The sequence below is a fragment of the Ambystoma mexicanum genome, chromosome 2p (assembly GCF_040938575.1).
Source record: "Ambystoma mexicanum isolate Mex_15411 chromosome 2p, UKY_AmexF1_1, whole genome shotgun sequence".
Classification (NCBI taxonomy): domain Eukaryota; kingdom Metazoa; phylum Chordata; class Amphibia; order Caudata; family Ambystomatidae; genus Ambystoma; species Ambystoma mexicanum.
Genome location: NC_090923.1, coordinates 1,402,716,037 through 1,402,729,448, shown reverse-complemented (window position 1 = coordinate 1,402,729,448; position 13,412 = coordinate 1,402,716,037). Strand labels below are relative to the sequence as shown.

At 48.3% G+C, this 13,412-nt stretch overlaps 1 protein-coding gene across 30 annotated transcripts in view; it reads left to right on the top strand.

Annotated features, from left to right (window-relative positions):
• Positions 1 to 13,412, top strand: part of MAP4 (microtubule associated protein 4) — a 2,534,981-nt gene that overhangs the window by 1,180,379 nt on the left and 1,341,190 nt on the right. The window lies entirely within an intron of this gene.

The window sequence follows — 13,412 nt, the reverse complement described above, 5'->3', positions numbered from 1 at the left end:
CAACAGCTTTTGGGTCATCACGGAGGCTGCCACTTCATAAATTATGATGTTATTCATTGGAAGCATGTCCAGCACAAAAAATCAGTATGTTAAGGCTTTTAGCTTTGGCTGAGGTGAAGGACAAACGGGTCACTTTAGAAAACCAAGTGTTTTGTCAGTGCAGTCCAGTGAGGGAAGTGTGATCTTTGTTTGCATTGAATGTCAGTAACCTCTAGTAACAGTCCAAAATTGCACCTCTGTTTCTTTTTACATGCAAAAACATGTATTCTGTGTTTAGAGCATCCAGCATACCATCCACCTTCTTTAACTCTCCCCCCACCCAAAAATGTACTATCCACTGTGTGGAAAGATGGATCATTTGGAAAGTTCGTCCATGGCCTCCTGGCCTGTTGCCTATTCGCCATTTTCTATAAAGGTTGGCAAATGGCAAGAAGCGACCAGCTAAATATAAATGACCTTTTCAGTTCAGCATTATGTCTGCATAGCATGGGCTTCTCAGAAAGCTTGGTTTGGTTGAGGCCAGTCTGTTGAGCCATATTGATAACTCTTGCATAGTAAGTCCAGTAACTAGATCACAGGTTTCCTTTGCGAACAATGGGATTATCAGTTAAAACTGTGCTGCCCTGTAATATGCTACGAAATCTAAAGCTGGCCCCCATGCCATAAGGGAAGTTGCAATGTCTTCGGTCCGATTCTTGATATACTCCTTCGTCCCGTCCCCTTTCCTTCATACTGCATGGGCATCCCTCGCTGTGCAGAGTGTGATTTGAGCCATCCTTTTGTGGCAAGCACCACCACGTCCTTTTGCATTGGAATCCTTGTTCTAGCCGTGGGGCATAGGGTGAGGACTTCTGCGAGTACCCCCGCCTCTGGTTGTTAGACCTCAGGCTGAGGGAGCCCCAAATACTCAGCCAAGCCCGCAGGCTGTTCATGAAAGGCCTTGGCCGACGAGGGTGTGTCGGGGTCCTCCTCCTCAACCGTGTCCACCAATGTGTCCTGTTGGTCCGGTGCAGCTGGTGGAGTGCTGGGCGCAGGTGGCTGTGGTGTACTGACAGGTGCTGGAGGCTGCTGCTGCAGCGGAAATGGGGCTGCTGTGGCTGACGGAGGGATGGGAGCCAGTGTCATGGGGACTGGTGCTGGCAGCTGGGGCTGCACTCGACCTAGAAGTGCTGCACCCAGGGGCGAGGTGGCCGTGGGTGCTAGCGGCAGCAACAGAGAGCATGTCCCTGATAACATCTTTGAGGATGATGCCCATCTTAGGAGACCTCATGCGAGTCAGGAAGGTTTTAAAAAACCTGTCTTCACAGGCCGGTGGAGCGCTTGGTGGTATGGGTGCGGGGCCCTGAGGTTGCTGAGACCTGGGCACACACTGTCTTGCTGTATGCAGGGTACTGCAACAGTGAAGGATATGCTGTGGGCCACGTGCCAGTCGATGAACGGTCCCACCTGGAAACTCGTTCCCCTACCAGGTCCCACAAGGGGAATGGTGTCGGGCGAGCCGCCATTTTGTCTGGCCCGGGGGCCATTTTGTTGGGCTGCGTTCCACATGCCTGTGTCGTGGCGTTTGCCGCACTGGGCCCGGTCTCCTCCAGGAATCTTGGTAGTGGAAGTTGAGGCCTACTGTGCCATCGGCTGTCGCGCCGGTAGTGCTGCATACAGGCGCCCCCTCAGACATCTGTCTGGCCTTAGGGTGTAGCCCCTCGGGTTGACACCCGGAAGTAGAACCTTGCTGTCCATCAGCGTCGTCACCGGTAGGATCTCGCGACCCCTCGGCCTGGTGGCTGGTAGCTGAAGCAGCCTTGTGCCTGTACTGGTACTAGGACCTGATGGGTCCCTCCTGCTCCTGCGCTTCCTGAGGAAGGTGTCGCCTTTGTGGGGTGTGCATGAAAGCAGTAGCCCTACCTTGGCCCTGGACTTGTGCTTGACGAATTCCTTCAAATGCTCTGGAGGCGACCTTCTGAAAAAATCCCTCCACCTGGCTAGTCTCTTCTGCAGAGTGTGTGGTGTAAGCGTGTCGCACGCTGTGCAGCCCTCACAGCCGTGGTCGGGCCAATGTAGAGTGTGGGGGTCGGACGTAGGGAAGAGCCAATTGCAGGCTGGACACCTGCTGAAGCCTGCTGACTTTGACATGCGCCGAAATCCTGCAGGAGCAGACGAATAGCCCACCAGATCCCCCTAACCGGTACACCCAACAGACAACTATTGAGTTGACCAGACGGGGGGGGGGGGGTTGAGAGTGGAGAAAAAAACAAACTGACAGGATTATTCTGGTTCCCTTCAATTTTCTGACTCCGATCGCTGGAACGCCTGTAAAATTAGCATGTAGCACAAAAATGTCTTGACTAATGAACAAATGTACTCAACTCTCTATATTGCTCTTTTACCTGTCGGCCTCAAAAAAATGCTGTGAGGCTTTCTTTAAAAAAGAAACTCTTTAAACTTGATCAACTTGAGAACTGTGATGCCCTCTGTGACTTCTGCCTTTGTCTGCCAACGTTGCTTATTTACATTTAACTTCTCTTCAGCTCTCAACGACTTAATAATTGAAAAGTGAACTTCTCTCTGGAAGAAGAAATCAAATTGTTCATAAAGTCTTTCAGAAAGCTGTAGTTGAAAATCTTTTACTCAAACACTTTTCTGTCGCTGTGTGCTGCCTTCTGTCTTCTATTGCATTCTACTTCACTGCCACTGAAATACTACAGTACTGTTTTCTTGTTTGTAAATTAACTAAAACACTAGTCATTTAATCCTTTGAATTACATCTACGCCTTTTAAGTAAGCATTTTAACTCTCTCCTTTTTTCACTTCTAAAAGAAGCGTGCACGCTTTCTGGTGACTCACCATAGCATCAGCATCAAAAGGCGAATTGTCTACAGATCCGTGACTGGAATACGCGGCGCATGTAAACAGCTGACTTTCCGGCTGCGTCGCATCTGATGCAAGAATTTTCTTTCCGCACTCACTTTACCTAACCCGATCGCCTCAGCTGACTTGCTTCTTCATAACTGTGACACACAGCTGACTACGGGGGTACGGACGAGACTCTCTTCCTGTCTTCGGTAGCACATAGACCTACGCCACCAGGTCCTTTACTCTAAAGTGGCTTCCTTACGATGCGTATTAAAAAATAGCATTGCAATGCCTTAACTCGCATGCTGCCCGAACTCGGTACTTCCCACAAATGAAAACTTGCGTGCGCTTTAATTCAAAAATGTTTATCACACAATATTTATAACTCCAAAGAAAAACGGAAATGTTCATAAGTAACTAATGCTCTTTTTCAGATTTCTTTTAATCTGAAATCCACAACTATATAGTACATGCAGTCCTTTACTTGGAAGTAAAGTAACTTGTTCTTTTGACTTTCACTTATCTGAATGATGACTCTGGCACTTTCTGGTGTCTTTCTCCTTCAGTTGTGTAGTTTCTTAACTTATTCTCTGTTATCTTCATGTGAGCTCATGAGCGCTGGGACCACTCCTAAACAAGTCTTGAATGAAAGGCAGTTTAGAACCTCTCCAGAGATTGCAAACTGCATCACAATTGCATCACAGTTGTATGTAGCCAATTAGTGCTGAGCAGGAAGCAGACGATCTTGGACTGGGAGGACTGCAGCTGACTAACATGAAGTTAAGGAAAAAAAAAACTATAAACTCAACTCAAACCTTCCTAACTAGCAGTTTAAATGCCTCAATACCCATGGACCTGACAGCCGGGGTGGAGCATGGCTCCAGAGGACAGAGGTATCTGATTAAAAGAAAAAAGAAGACAAAAGCACTTCTCCAGGGAAGAGCACGTGGATGTCATGATCACTGCTTCCAAGGAGCCAGGACCAGCCCAACGTCCTTGGAAGAAGGCCCCTAACCCTAATCCTAGGCACCAGCCGGTCCCCACAGGGACCTTTTGGACCTTGTACTGGCGCCGGTGGCACCAGGCTCATCATTATCATCGGTCCCGGCATTGGAAGCGCCGGGCTCATCATTGGTGTGAAAGTGCTTGGGTGGACTTACCTGCGGCAGACCATGCTGCTTACTTACCAGCCTCTTAGAAGCCCTCTGTGAACAGGGACTACTTTCTTACCTGGGTGGGGCAGCTCCACTCCCTGGATACAGCACTGGAACTCTTCTGGAAGCAGGAACTCTTTTCTTACCTAGGCTGGGCCGTGGAAGAAGACGCCTCATCACTCCAAGGCTATTTAAACCACACCCGATTGATGAAACGTGCTTCGCGTTATTCTGCATCTGCAGCAGAACGCTCACCGAGTCTGTTTCAGCCTTTCTTCTTTTGATCCTGAACCTGCAAGAATTATACTTACCATTCCTGTACCCGATCAACATCAGCACCTGCAAAAGACCAGAAACAACAGGTTAGCAAGACGAACTTTACACGCAGTGCTTACTCACCTGATGCAGCGGCCGTGTCTCACGCTGCACCTTCGCCTGCAAAGACCAACAGCATTATTATACTTACCGGCACGCTGTGCATTCCGGATTCTTCACGCTGCATCTTCACCTGCAAAGACAACAGCATTGTTACACTTACCGGCACGCGGCGAATTCCGGATTTCTTCATTCTGCATCGTCGCCTGTAAAGACAAAGAAAAAGACATTAAGCAGGTACTTACTCACGCCCATCACGCTCGTCGCAATCAAACGCCTGCGAATACTCCGGCATCTCTTAAACATGAATTAATCTGCAAGGAAAGAGACAGTTGGAGCGCTTGCCATACTTACGAATCTCCAGGCGCTTCACTGCCACGCATTAAAAGACTATAAAGACAAAAGGTGTCCAGAAACTTACCGGTCGTGCAGACAACGACGGTAACCATCCTCTGAAGTCAAGAGGCCAATGTTTCACCAGTGAAGGAACTGGCAACGGCACCCTGCACTAGATGCAGATGGAGAGCCCAGCATTCACCTATCTAAGGTGAGCACGTTGACCTGGGAGGGGGGCTCTACAGATAAGCTGGGAAGAGAGAGAGAGAGAGATAGGGACATTCAACAACCCAGACATTTAATCCCCATATTCTTTCACCTGCAGAAACCTCACCCTTCGAGTTCGACACACAGTGCGAAGAGGTTCGACCCCAGAAGCCAGTCGAGTCCTGCACATCACTTTTCGAGTCACAGACACCTTCCTGCCAAGACCCGCGCCTCCGTGGGAATCAGGTGAGCGTTACAGAGGAATTACTAGGCCGAAGGCCTAACCTACAAGCGCTGGTGAAAGCAGTCCGTTCCCGTTGACAAGGAAAAGAGGACTGAGGAGTGGCGCCGGTGGGCGGAGTCTCTGAGCATGCTCTGAGGGCTGCACCCCTGCAAGCATCTAAATTTAAAGGGGGAAGATGCTTTTTCTGGTGAAAAAGGTTCCGTCTCCCGTCCCAAGCAAGGGACGCCCATGCAGTATGAAGGAAAGGGGACTATGGACTAGGAGTACGTTAGTCACTACGGTGAGTAATTTTTTATTACTCCCATTATAGTACAACTTCCGCAACGAGTTTTGAAGAATCCAGGGAATTTTTCCTTTCTCACCAAGGGTGAGCCACCCTCTTTGGGACTAGGGAGGTGAGCCTGCTACGCAACACCCTCCGTAAGGGACAGGGCAAGTGTGATCTCACTGGGGTTGACCTCTCCCCCCTCACCCCTTTCTGGGGACAAGGAATGCCCTAATAACAGCACAATCTCCCTCCCCTTTCCTTACAGTCTGTCATGTTTGTAGGATATGTGAGGACTAAGCTGGACCATTATGCACAAGATCCCTTAAAGGTTAGATGCTGGGTTTCTGACCTGGATATAGGTCTGCCTTCCTCTGAACACTCGGACCAGCCGGTTTGTGTTTTCCAATTCAAGGAGGAACTTAAAATCAGCCAATGAGTAGTAGAGCATCCGCCGAGCAGGACGAAACATAGCCAGGCAGAGCCACGCAAGGAGTAGTCCTGCGCAATACTTAAGCCGAGGTGGGAGAAGGACATAAGGTTGAGTCCCCAAGCACCATGGGCCACTGAGGCAGGGAGTTTTAAACTTGAGGGTACCCAGAACTCTGACTGGGGCTGGGGTAATGTAAACACGAAACTAAACAAGTTGTCCCACCAGGATATATCTGAATCTTCAGAACTAAATTGAATGTACTATTCAAATGCATTGGATGCAGAAACACTTAATGATACTCTGCAGGTCATCCCGTAGTAACGTAGGTACCAATTATATACAACCGCTTATTTCTTGTGTCTTCAAAATATCTCACATGCCTTTTAGTCCTGTCATTTACAGGCCTTAATATTTTATTGTTACAATAATAGACATACAATCATTGTCTAATCTATCAAAAAGGTAGATAAATATCTATACATCAGATCTTTGAATACAGGAGAGAGCGACGCGGTCCAATTGGGTGTTACAGCCCATGCAAGGTCACTGCCCATGTGGGAACTGTAAGGCATGCAAATTCACCAGAAAAGACCCAATCTTTCAAATATGGGAAAAGAAGTTACTCTCCAACTGCAAAAACCCCAAATGTGGTCTACTGCATTCAATGTCCATGTTGCCTGCGCACTGGAGGGCAGACTACCAGTGCGGTGCATGTATGCATCAATGTACACAGGTCCAGGATACAATGTGAAAACATTGCTGTCCCATTGTCTCCACTTTTTGGGACACCAACATACTGCTGATGACCTATTATGGTGGGTATTAGACACAGTGAAATAGGTCAACAATCCACAGAAAATGCTTCTAGACAAAGCAGCGAGATGAATATATTGTTTGAATAATTTGGAGGGAGGTCTCAATGAAGACAACACCCAACCACTGGGACTCCAACGGATGACTTTGCACATTTCCTTGTGTGCTACACCATGCAGATTCAAAGGTGGTCAACCTGCGCCACTAGGCATGTATCCTGCTCCACTCGACGTATTTATCGTCCCTGGACCACCAACTCTAATTTCCTGAGGCATCTCTATACCTTTGGGACAGTCAGAACTGCTGGATTTAGGTTGAATGGCCTCGAGATATGTAGCCCTATGGGCCAGTTTATTTCCACCATAGAGGTTTCATATGTTACCATTTTCAATCTCGGTATGCTCTGTTTAAAAAAAATAATTAAAAAAGAAAATATATATTTTTTTAAATTACTTTCTTTTTTTCACATTTGATGAAACACACTCTCCATATACGGGCTAGTTTACTCCAAAATGGCCTCCCCAGGCTTTGTATAGATGTCTCTAAAGTTGTAGTGCGGAAAACTCTCTAGTTAGAATGCTCTTGCAAGACTTCAGCTCGGATTGAGCCCCATCTCTTTCCATGTCAGGTTGCTATTGACATCCACTACCTTTATTAGACGCCGACGCACAGTTCCACCGCCAGCAGCGAGGTAAGAAATACACGGAGGGTGAAGTCAGGGCATAGCTATCAGCCAGCTAGCATGGCCACCATTGAAATCTGACCCCTACACTAGTTTCCCTGTGCTTTCTTTGTGTTAGGTGACAACACGCTGCCGTTATCAACCACTCTGACAGTTTATGCAGAGCGCTCGCATCAACGATGGCTGTCACGCTGGCTAGACATTTTCTCTTTCGACTTGCTCTACGCTGGCAACATTTGACTTGGAGCCTGTAAGTGAACGCACTTTGTGTGCGTGCTGGCTCTTAGAGCTCTCTATGGACTAGACATAATTTTTATTTTCAGTTTATAAACAGACACATGCCATTACGTATATTTGCACTTTTTCAGGATTTCACTGATGAAGACTTTGTGTAGGCGAACTTCAACAATTACGGCTTCCCATTAGGAAGGGACCCTGTGGATGGCAGTACGAATAGGCCATCTTCATCTTTAAGGTAGGCCGTTGATCCCTTCCCTTTAGATGGGGGGGGTGGGCCACCAGACATGTTTCAGATACACCTCAAGTTGATTGGTTTTTATTATTTACTTCTCTTGTTCACAATGCTACATCAGACCTACACTCCTAGGTCTCTCACCACTAGATAATTCTGCTGCCCTGTGTCTTAGAATGAGTGCTTAAAGTAAAGACATGACCCCTCAGCAACTAGGTAGAGACCTCACCCCCAAACCCGTTCCCTCCTTTTAAACACTTGAGCATGGGACTGCTACCGCTCTGTGTTCTCTTGCGGTTCTGCACCCATATTAATGAATTTTGGGTGGTGATGGTTTAAATTGGTTTATTTTCATCACACTTCTTTTGGCTAATTTAGCACCTTTTCTCTCCCCCTCCCTTTTGATAGTAACTTGACTGCGCTGGTTTTTCATAGATTATTTTTCTTGTTTTGGTCCTCATGGGTCGCTGTATTCTAATTGGTCCTGAGGAAGGTGGTACACAAATTTCAACTGCCGAAACGTAAAGCCCTCCCCCCCCCTCCTTTGAGTACAGGAGGCTCGGGGAAAAGAGGCCCTGCAGTCAGTGATCATATAACTGTGGCTCTACGTAGACCCCTGGTTTCCTGATTGAGTTATCACTGGCCTTTAGGTGGTGTCCATTTAGATTGGCCAGTCAGTAAGGTCTTGAAGATTGGTACACAAGTGACAGATTTAGCATCATTTGTGTCTGTTTTTTATGAAATACACTCTGTTTGTGCTTTGTTATATAGGACCCATCATGTCCCCATGTATATGTTGTATTTTCTATTGGATGTATGCACGATCTTTCCTGTATTCAAAGATCTGATGTATAGATATGTATCTACCTTTTTGAAAGATTAGACAATAATTTTGTAACTGAGCCTGAAGCCCAGGACTGGCAAACCAAAGAACTACCTGAGCCAGCCGAGGAACAGCAGGGGCAAGACACGCCCGTAGCTGCAAGGGGCGTGTCAAGAGTCTGCTGGGGCTAGAAGAGCCCATAGCCTGAGAGGGGCCACAGAAGAAGCAAGAGACGTAAATCGCCCACAACAGATGAATCTAAAAACCAGGAGAGTTGCTGACACCCATAGCCTGCAAAAAGTTTAGTCAAGGAACCACAAGGGCCGGCAAGACCTGGAGCCCATGAAGGGCAAACGGAGGAGCTGAAGAGGCGAGCGACACTCATTGCCTTTGACCACAAATCGGACTGAAGAAGCCCATGGCCTACGCAAGTCCAAACCGAGAGACGCATGCAACCTCTGAGAGCTGAACCCAGATACTGCAATAGCCGCAGACGCCGAGGATCACAAGGGCTTAACCAAGGAACGAGGGGCAAGAGGCAACAATATCAATAGACAAACTTACACGAGTGGGACCGGAGAAGCCCTGCGCCTTTCTGAGGCCAGAAAATGCAGAACTATCAAGAAACCTCAGAGATCAGCATTCTTTGAAGTTGCATTTCCAAGTCCTACAAAATGAACCCCTATATCCCAGCAGATGGAATAAAAGCCGCTACCTAGCATAGGCCTTGTTGAAAAAACTTGTTTGATATTTTGTTTACTTGAAAAGCCACTTTCCTTTGAACTTTAAGAGACTCATAAGTTTGTCATGAAGACCCTACTTAAGAATCTTCTGATACATCATGCGGCAGTGGGTGATGGGGTCATAAACCAGCCACCACTAAAGTCACCTGCGTGGAATAACCCTAAAAAAAAGCACCAGCTTAGAAGGCTTTTCTATCTTTGTAGAGTATAGTTATTGCTCAGTTTCGGTTTTGGACTGGGACTTTGTTCTGACATCCTGGCGGGCATCCTTTTCAAGTGTTGGGAACTCATTTTAGCGATAGGGACTAAATTAAGTAATTCTTTAGGTTTTGTAATGAAGTTATGTTTGAATCCTGTCTAGGTGCCAGTCTTCTACATCTGACTTACCACAGAGTCTATTGTAGCAAACAATGACCTGGAAATGTGCATAGCCAGGCACTGAAACAAGTACAACACTCTGGGTACCAGGGTCATTTTAGCTAATGTACTCTGCTCATGTGGGACATAGCGTGTCAAGGCCAATAACATGGCATTGTCAAGGGGTGTGTGAACCCCCTCTCATTTGGGTGTGTGAGGGCCTACCAGGGAGGAATTCGGAGCCACTCCTACCCCAGTGGTGGATGGTGGCAGCAGAGAGGGCCCAAATTCCTGGCTTGCCACCTCACAATAGCCAGTCTGTCTTTGTAGAACCATGTCTCCAGCCTTGCCTCTGAGTATATGTACTCCCCAGATACTGCCCCAGATGTAAGATGAGAAAAAAAGCCGGTCAACGCAAGAACCGTTATCCACACAAACTAAGCTCCAGGCTCCGCTTCCATGTTGGAGAGACTTGATTACTGGTGCAGCATGGCTGAGGTGAGCAACATCGGCTGTATCCGCGCACCACCACAGAGCAGAAATCCAGCGAGTTCGACCTCCAAAGCTCACCGGCAATCCTGCTTTAATAAGAGACAATCCGCTAGATAACCATGACCTAAAAGGGGTAAGTTCCCCGAACTTACAGAGAGCGTCCCTGACAATGGGACACAAACCGGAAACTGTATAAAGGATTGTCCAACACTGCTAAAGATACTAAGGGGGTGAGCCTTTGCAGAGAAAGTGGGCATGGCTAAGCTCCATTTAAAAAAAAAAAAAAAAAAAAGTTTATTTTTGCAACAGAGCAGAGAGAAAAAATTACAAGTAAAATCAGCACATGGCAGACAACCCTCAACCCTTGCCGCCCCCCCCCCCTCCCAATCCCCTCCTATGCTTCCTCTTCCGCTCAGTTAGTTTCTGTCCCTTACAGAATTCTCGCAGTGTTCTGGGGTAGGTGGGTTATGGCCGGGAACCTCCGGTTATAGTTTAGGAATGGGGCCCAAGTGTCCTGGAAGCGGTGCAGAGTCCCGGCTCTGGCCGCTGTTCTCTTTTCTGCAATCAGAATGTCCCACATCTTCCCCCACAACATGCACCATCAGTGGTCCCTCAGCAGTCTTCCAAGTACGGGCCACCACAATCCGCGCTGCCAGGAGGCATTGAATCAAGAGTGTGGCCTTTCTTCCTGACCTTGGGTAGCATCCCGGGAGTGGGGCCCCCAGAAGAATAGTTTCAGGTTCAAGTGGGATTGCCTTCTGGTTGATGTGTGTGAATGTGGTCACGCATTGGGACCAGAAGAGTTGCACCTTTGGGCACGACCACCACATGTGGTAAAAGGAACCTGGCTGTCCACATAGTCTCCAGCAGGCGGGTTCAAGGCCTGATTTATGTGGTGAAACCTTAGGGAGGGTACCACCGTAGTAGGAGTTTGTATGCACATACTCGGTTTGTGATGCAGGAGGATGCTGCTTGAGTTCGTGTCCAAATATCCATCCAGTTCTGGTCAGTTAGCGGGTGTCCTAGGTCTGCTTCCCATTGGGCCATTGCTCGGGTATTGGAGCTGAGAAAGTCTCCCAAAATGCATTTATATAGGGCTGAGATCCTTCCCCGAGTTGGGAGATCTTGCAATGTTAATTCGAGTGATGTTGGCGTGCGCGTTGTTGCTTGCCGGGTTTGCAGGTGAGAGCACCAGTGCCACAGTTGAATATAGGTAGACCTGTTTGTTTTTCAACCGAAAGGCCTCTTTACATTTTTCAAATGTACGTGGGTGACCTTCCGTGAAAAGTTGGCCCAGTGACTCCAAGCCTCCCCTTATCCAGTTCTTGAAATTGTGGGGATTGGTTCTGAGGGCAAAAGAAGGGTTCATAAAGACCGGGGTGAAGGAGCTAAAGCCCCCTACGATCTTTTGTCGCCGCCGCGCCCAGTCCCATGCTTCATGCTTTTAACGTGTGTTTGGTGGAGAGTAGTAGATTGTCTCTGCTTTGTCGGAGGTGGGCTGGAGTGTGTGGGAGGAAACTTAGAGGAAGAGGCAGCTGGGATTGTTCTATCTCCACCCATCGGGGGCACCCTGAAGACATTAGGCAGGCGTGAATGTGGGCTAATTGGGATGCTATTTGGTAGTTCTGAAGGTCGGGTACTCCTAGTCCTCCCAGTCGAGCGTTTCCCAGCATTGTTCTTAGGGGGATTTGGGCCTTTTGCCTTTCCAGATGAATTGGAACAGTTTCCTCTGGAGTCCCTGTAGGGCGGCCGGGGAATTGTTGCAAGGAGAGCAGAGCATGCATACAGGAATCTAGGGAGTAGATTCATCTTGCTCGCTGTGATGGCCCCATCAGGGAGATTTCCTGCGTCGCCCATCTCTTCAGGTATTTTTATAGTTCACGAAAGAGTGGGCACAAGTTTGCTTGATAAACCGCTTTAGGGTCTGGGATCTGGACTCTCAGGTAGGGGATAGCGTTTTCTCTCCATTGTACGGGGCATAGTGAGGCGAGGGACTCCCGGTTGCCCGGCGACAGACCAGGCCCCAATGCTACTGACTTGTGGTAGTTAATGGAGAAGCCTGTGACTTTCCCGTAGTTGTCTATTTCTGTGAGGGTGTGGCTCAGGGAGCGAGCGGGTTCCGTGAGAGTGAGCAGGACATGCATAAAGGGCCATTTTGTGTTGGGTGAGGCCAATCTGAGGGCCTTTAATGTTGGGGTTGGCTCTGATCCTCTGGGCGATTGGCTCCATCAACATGGAGAAGAGTAATGGGGATATCGGGCATCCCTACCACATATCGGGGTGGAAAGGGCACCATTGACTCTAACAAGGGTTTTTGGAGCTTGGTAGTTCGCTAAAACCATCTTCTGGAACATGGGTCCGATGTGGAAGGCTTCCATGGTTTGGCGCATAAAGGTCCAGTCCACCCAGTCGAACGCTTTGACAGCGTCCAGGGCCACCAGGACTAGTTTCTGAGATTTCCAAGTTGTAAGATCAATCAAGTTCAAGGCTCTGCGGACATTGTCTCCCGTAGATCTGTTGAAATATTTCGGGTAGGGTGGCTGAAAGGCGGTTGGCCAGGATTTTCGAATAAATGTTAGCGTCAATGTTCATCAAGGCGATGGGTCTGTATGATGCTCGGTCTTTCGGGTCTTTTCCCGGCTTGGGCAGCAGGATTGTGATAGATTCTGCCATCGAGGGAATGACCATGCCTGAGTCCCTAAAAGAGTTGAAGAGGGCGACCATAGGGGCCACCAGTTGCATTCGGAAGATTTTATAGAATCTCGCTGAGAACCTGTCTGGCCCTGGGGCCCGTGCTCTGAGGGTTTAAATAACCTCCTCAACTTCCTCGCTTGTGATCGGTGTGTCGAGATTTGTTCGGGCTGCCTCCTCCAGGTGGGGTAGCGTCGCCTTTTGTAGGTCTTCCCTTTGTTTGCTTCGGTCCCTGGGAGTGTGAGACATCACTCGAGCCAGGTGGTCCGCCGCCAGATGTCTCTCCCGCTCTGCATAGTGGACCCTACCCTGGGAGGCCCGTAGTCCGGTGATGGTGTTGGTCCGTCTTGACTTGGCTAATTTGCTCACTAACAGTTTGTTTGCTTTATTATTTTTGGCATAATAAAATTGCTTCGCCTTCGCCAGGAGATGAGCTGTGTTCGGCGTAATGCGACTCGATTTTATTTCGGGCAGT